General features: G+C 44.1%; 1 pseudogene across 1 annotated transcript; it reads left to right on the forward strand.

The window, feature by feature from the left end:
* Positions 1 to 451: 451 nt before the first annotated feature.
* Positions 452 to 3,860, forward strand: LOC120102216 (protein SCAF11-like; annotated as a pseudogene). Its single transcript, XR_015687187.1, has one exon. The product of XR_015687187.1 is annotated as a protein SCAF11-like (transcript).
* Positions 3,861 to 7,155: the final 3,295 nt, after the last annotated feature.

Consider the following 7,155-nt stretch of genomic DNA (forward strand, 5'->3'; position numbering starts at 1 on the left):
GTCTTGGATTAAATCTATCCGTTGATTAGCTAATAGAAAGGCAGATGCCAAGTGGGTATTAAATTCTTCTTGTATCTCTAGCGCCACTGCGGTTCTTTCGACAATCTGATTGATAGTTTCAGCTGTCTGTACTTGATTAGTCATAGCAATAGTGGCTGTAGTAGCTGTAGCAGCAGACAGCACAATAGCTGAAATTATGGCTGCCGTAATTCCAAAATCCCTTCTGGTTCTTAGTAAATTAAGAATAGGAAAGCTATCTGGGTTGGCCTCTACTGGGATTGGCACAGAGGAGGGAATCTTGACCATCACTGTGGTATCATTGGTGCCATTCCAGCATTCAGCTAAATAGCAGACTACATCAGAGTGATTACAATTTAAAGCATCATCGCGGAGGGAGGGAGGGAGGGAGGGAGGGAGGGAGGGAGAAAGGGAGGGAGCCGCCAGACACGGCGGGGGAGGGGAGCGGCAGTGGCGCAAGCCGCGCGGAGCAGCGCTGCCCGGGTCTCCTGCTGCGTGGCTGCGTGCTCCCGACCCGGCCGGCCGAACCTGTGGGCCCGCGCGCGCTTCTGAGCGTCCGAGGAGTCCATGGTGCAGAACTTAGCGGCGGACTGACGGACACCGGGCCTCCTGCGCTGGCGCGGCTGCCGGAGCGATGCCTGGACCTCGGCCTGAGGAAACGCCTTCACGAGGAGAGATGAAGAAGAAACCCGTATATAATCAGAGTGTGGGTGATCAGGAGAGTGAAGATGCGGAAGGTGAAGAAAACAGAAATAATGCTGATACTTCCGGCTTACTGTACAGTGAGGTGGACAGATGTCCAATCTGTCTTAGTTGCCTATTAGGGAAGGAAGTTGGTTTTCCAGAAAGTTGTAATCATGTCTTCTGTATGGCCTGTATTCTTAAATGGGCAGAGATACTGGCTTCTTGTCCAATCGATCGGAAACCCTTTCAGGCAGTGTTTGAACTCCGTGCATTTGAAGGTTGTGCTAAGATTCAGGTAAAAAGACGGTCGAGAGAATTAGACGACAAGGAAAATGAGGAGTCTTTTAAGAAACAGCTTGTTTATCATGAAAGTTCCAAAAGCGACAGGAGAAAAGGAAACACTGTAAGAGAAGATCTGTTATGTGAGAGATCTGATGACTTGAAGGTGTTGTATAGAAACTTTTCAAACAATAAAATGGGTGGAAAGAAAAATGCTACAGTAAAGACAAACAAGGTTCAAAGATTGAATCAGTGTACAGATTCTTGTGTGAGAAGTGACATGCCCAGTGTATCTTCATGTGACGGCCACAGTTGGGGACCTCGCACCTACAGAGTTTCCTGTACAGAATCTATAGAAGTCAATGAAATCAATGCATTGATTAGGCAGAAACGACAGGAACTGGAGTTGTCATGGTTTCCTAATACATTACCTGGGAATGGAAGAGTTGGCTCTGTACCCTGGAGTGTGGAGACAGCAGTTCTTCCTCTGGTTTCCTCAGTGCTGCCAAGGACGATTTTTCCAGCAAGTACCATGTCACTAGAAAATTTTGGTACTTCTCATAAGGGGTATGCACTAGCACATACCCAAGGAGGAGGAGAAAAAAAGCAAACTTCAGGTACATCAAACACCAGAGGATCAAGATGAAAACCTGCAACAACTGCTCCTACAAGGAGGTCCACAGGAAACACACGTGTTGAGACAGTCAGTCCATCCCAGAAGTCCCCAGTGCCAAACTACTCTGAGTGTGATGCCCCAGGGAATAGTAATTCCTCTGTCAGTATTTCCCCTCCAGCTGAATCAGAAAAGCAAACAAGACAGGCTCCAAAACGGAAGTCAGTAAGGAGAGGAAGAAAACCACCTTCTTTGAAAAAGAAACCTCTGAAATCTGTACCTCCTGCTGAAAAAACCACATCTAGCGATTCAGTAGAGGAAGACACTGTGGATTCTGACACTCCACCCGTGTTGGAAAAGGAGCAGCAATCATGTGTAGAGAGTAGTAGCATTTGCTCTATTCAGACAGATGAAGAGAATCATTTGGCTAAGTGCTTGGAAAGTTGCGATGAACAAACAGAAGAAAATGAACAAACCAAGAATCATGAGATCGAGGAACAAACAGAAATTTTAAATTCTGAATCTTGCACTCAGTATCCTCCTGTGCTTGTTGGAGAGGATTCAGGGATAGAGACTAAGGAGTTATGTGTAGACAATGATGTTTCTACAGATTATTCTCTAAAAGGAAGTGATCCATTGGAAAATCAAGAACAGGACTCTGGAAGCTCAGGGTCAGAGGTGCAGGCATCCGTGTGTACGGAGAGTCTGCCTGAGGATTTCCTTACGTGTCCACCGTCTGACATTGAAGGACACCAGCCAGTGTCCGGTCCCCTGGGTGAAGTATCTGAAAACGCCACCCCAGTGCTTAGTGATGAAAGAGCAGAGGACAGTCTCATGGTAGGAAATGCTGATTTGAATGATTCTGTAGAGAACACAGAAGCATTTGTAATGAGCCCCAAAGTGGAGTCTTCTGAGGGTGAAATTACACATGGACTGAACAGACATTGTATTCCCAGCTCAGACACGGAGTTGCCTGAGCTTATTCAAACAGAAAATACAGAAATAATTCCAACATGTGGCACTTTAGAAAATGAAAGTTCTGGTGCTGTTCAAGGTTGTGAAGATACCTTACTAAAACATAATCTTGACAACACCCAATTGGATAACTCCTTAGAAGAAAAGACAGACTCTCTGGTTGAGCATCCCATCCATGCAGAGTTACCTCACGAAGAAGTTGAACAGAGTGAGAAACATTTCAGTGAAGATAATAATGAAATAGTACCTATGGAGTGCGATTCTTTCTGTAGTGACCAGAATGAGTCTGAAGTAGAGTCATCAGCAAATACTGACCCCAAACAGTTGAGTGAAAATTCTGTGACACACAGTTCTGACAACAAGCTGTCTTCTGATCCTGTAGTTGAGAATGTTGAAACTGTAGCTCAACCAGCTGAAAGCCTAGTGGATAAAGCCCCAAAGCCTCGAACTCGGAGATCTAGATTCCATTCTCCGTCTACAACTTGGTCTCCCAACAAAGATGCTGCACAAGAAAAGAGGCGCGCTCAGTCTCCATCTCCGAAAAGAGAGACTGCAGTAGAAAGTAAGAGTTCTCAGTCACCATCCCCCAAGAGAGAGTCTGCCAGAGGACGAAGAAAATCCCATTCTCTCTCACCAAAAAAAAGATGTATCAAGAGAAAGGAGGCAGTCTCGGTCTCCAAAGAGAGAGAATGCTAGGGAAGCTAAAAGGTCTGAGTCAGGCTCCCCAAGAAGAGACACTTCTAGAGAGAACCAGAGGTCTCAGTCCAGGGTGAAAGATTCTTCCTCCAGAGAAAAATCTAGGTCCCGGAGCAGAGAAAGAGAGAGTGACAGAGATGCTCAGAGGAGAGATCGAGATAGAGAGAGGCGAGCCAGAAGGTGGTCCCGGTCTAGATCTTGCCCTCGATCGCCATCAAGATCAAGAACGAAGAGTAAGAGTTCATCATTTGGTAGAAACGAAAGAGATACTTACTCTCCCCGGTGGAGGGAAAAATGGACAAATGATGGTTGGAGGTGTCCCAGAGGGAACGACCGGTACCGGAGGAATGATTCAGAGAAACAGAATGAAAACACAAGAAATGAAAAAGATGATATCACTGCAGATAATACTAATGATCCCAGTTCCACAGATAAGCATAGAGATGACTGTCCCAGCTGGGTGACAGAAAAAATAAACTCTGGGCCAGATCCAAGGACCAGAAATCCAGAAAAGTTAAAAGATTCCCGACCTGCATTGTCTGGCAAAATGCCTGAAAGGACTTTGCTGTGTAGGCAGGCCCATTGTCTGTCTTGAGACTATCAGGCTTTCCTCAGGCTGCCCATACCTCTAAGCAATGACTAATGGCATTACGAGCCTTTTCACCAGTCATCAGAGTGGCATGTATAATACCGGAACAGGTATCAACAGAAACATGAGCATATTTTAAATTTCCAAATTGAGATATGTGTGTGACATCCATCTGACAAATTTTTAGCGGAATCAGACCACAAGGGTTAATTCCCACATGAGGAGGGTGGTGAAATTGAACACAATTCTGGCAACGTAATACCACGTCAGGAGCTGCAGCTCTAGAGATTTTAAATTTTTGTTAAATAGTGAAGGCAGGAACATGAAACTTTTGATGAAATTCTCTAGCGAGATCAACTGGAGATGCATGAAAAATAAACTCTCTACGAGTACTAGCATCTACCAGGGCATTATTGCTGGCCATGGGACCAGGCAAATTAGTATGGGCTCGAATATGTTGTATGACGAATTTATTTTTTCAGGCCCAAATCAATGTTTGTAATTCTAAAAGAATTTGACATACAGTAATAGTCGACCAAATTGGCCCTGCAATTTCAAGTGAGCACACATCATTAACTACATAAGCAGAATCAGAAATTAAATTAAAAGAATCATGAAATCTTTTAAAAACTTCCAATACAATTTTACATTCTGTAATTTGGGGGGTGCCTGGACTGTATTGAATTAATACTGGTTCTTGAGAATCAACCATATAGGCACCTACACCTGTTTTGCAGCCATCTGTATAAATATCTAACGCTCTAGACAAAGGCTCTGAGACAGTGACCTTACTAAAGATCACTGGATGTTCAGTAAAAAATTGTAACAAGGGATCCTTAGGATAATGATTGTCAAACTCTCCATCAAAACTACAGTGTAATATGGCCCAATCATCTATCAAAGCACACATTGTTTCCATCTGAGCTGTAGTATATGGTATAATAATTTTCTTGGGTACAATACCAAAATGCTGAATGCAAGATTTAACACCTAACATAGCAAGCTGTGCAACAGCAGAAGGGTAATATTCAAGGGTCTTATTAGGAGAAATATGGGGATAAATCCAAAGAAGCGGTCCTTGTTGCCATAGCATTCCTGTAGGCTGATGAAAAGTTCTCAGTATACACAAAAGGAGATCTTCTTTTTCCTTGTACCTTCTTAGCATTGCCTTTTCCAGTCTTTCTTCTACTTTCCTTAAGGATAATCGTGCTTCCTTGGTTAAAGCACGGGGTGAAGTAAGCTGAGAATCCCCTTTTAGGATTTCATAGAGTGGTTGTAACTCTACTTTGGGCATTTTAATATAGGGTCGAATCCAATTTATGCTTCCTAGTAATTTCTGAAAGTCATTTAATGTTTTTAAATGATCTTTTCATAATTCAATTTTCTGAGGGGAAATACTATAAGGAGTAATGTTAGTTCCTAGATACTCTCCTTTTTCGCCCATTTAAACCTTTTCAGGTGCTATGAACAATTGATTGTTTTCAAGCTCCTTAACCACTTGCGTATAGGCTTCTAGGGTGCCACAATCTTTAGCGGAAAGCAAAATAGCCGTAGCCAGATTGGTGGGGCATTTTCCAGCCTCTTGGAGACCCATCCTTGGAGCCTGGCGGTAGACCTGGGTGTTAGATGTCAAGTGGCTGACAAAAGAATTGTAACCAGTTCACCTGGGACTTTCAGTACCTCAGTAGCAGCCCCTTATCAAACTGTCTCAGTGGGCTAAAGGCCCATGGAAAAGAAAACATTAATCTTGACCTTGGCCACAGCCTCCAGTTGGAGTAAGCTGAAGAGCCGGTGCCAAGACTTTCTCCTCTTATCATCCTAGAGTAAAGCCTGTTCTGTCTGGCAAAACAAAGTTACTCACAGTCTGCTGCAGACTTTTTCTGAAATTACTTCAGGGGCTCTCCTGTCCCAAACCTGGGGCATTTTGGCCATAGGGGCAGGAACTGGCTGCTGAGGGGATAGGATCAAAGGTACTCTCCAATGTAACTTAATGTTGGAGATCAGCTCCTCTCTTGGAATAAGGCCAGCAGATAAGGTAGGCTCCCTGAAAGAACTTCTCTTAATGAAAGCACTCATTTGTGAGCAAATGTTGAAGGTCAGGCCACTAAAGGCAGCAACTGGAATTTTTTTTTTCTCTGACCCTGTTCTTTGAGGGATGGATAAATTCCTTTTTTGTTCTTGTTTTCCTTAAAGTCCTCCTCTGCCTCACTCTCAGCCTTTTCAGATCGTTTTTTCCTGTAGCATTTCTAACACAGCCTGTCCCTTTTCTATAGCCTGCTGATAGCATTTCTGATCTTCTAGGCAGCTACGCACTAAGCGCCATACCGGTCGAACCGCTGCCTTCAAGGTTCCTTGCTCCCAAGAAAAATCTAAATCCTTCCTCAGCTTATCCCAGCTGCCCACCGTGAGATTCCCAGAGATAGCAAACCAAGGTGCAATGGCATCGCACTCACTAAGAAATCTCTCTATAGTGCTTCTTTTCGTCCTAAGTCTTTTTCTTTCAAACAGCTCCTGAAGAGCCAGAAAAATTGGGTGAGACTGAGAAATCCCCATGCTCACTGCCGGGATTCCGCAGCTAGTTTTGCTCCCCCCTACTGTGTGGGCTGTGAGCATAAGCACAGATAAAACACTATGTTTCAAAAAATAATGTCGGCTATCAACCAACACACTGCCACTAGAGCAGGGTCTATAAAATTAAATTTCCTTTCGATTTTAAGCTTACGCTGACCAAGAATCTCCTGAAGAGCTGAAAGGAGCGGGGTGGAGTGTGTTTCCCATGCTCTACGAGCTTATTTACGATTGATTTACAAGCAGGGCGGGCTGACGTGTTTATTTACACACGATCTTGTAGCTCATCATTAGTGGGCTCTTCCCAGCAAATGCACTCATGCCCGGAATGGTGGCAATTCAAACAGTAACAACACCACCACACAAAAAGGGTAAAAGGCAAAAGTGCTAGTCCGACCCACAGGGAATCAATTGGGGAAAACAACATTGCTGTGTTCCACAAACCTTCTTGCCTCTAAACCAAGGCTTAAATCGTCTCTGCTTACTCCAGAGAACTTTATTGTCCCTACTTCGGAACTTTATTGTCCCTTTACCTGGGAGCTTTATAGTCCCTTGTCGGGGAGCTTTATATTCCCTTGTCCAGGAGCTTTATAGTCCCTTACCCAGGAGCTTTATTGTCCCTTAACCAGGAGCTTTATCATCTCTTAAATGGGAGCTTTATTGTCCCTTATCCAGGAGCTTTACTGTCTCTTATCCAGGAGCATTATTGTCCCTTATCCAGGAGCTTACCGAT

The sequence above is a fragment of the Rattus norvegicus genome, chromosome 4 (assembly GCF_021556685.1).
Source record: "Rattus norvegicus strain SHRSP/BbbUtx chromosome 4, alternate assembly SHRSP_T2T, whole genome shotgun sequence".
Lineage (NCBI taxonomy): Eukaryota > Metazoa > Chordata > Mammalia > Rodentia > Muridae > Rattus > Rattus norvegicus.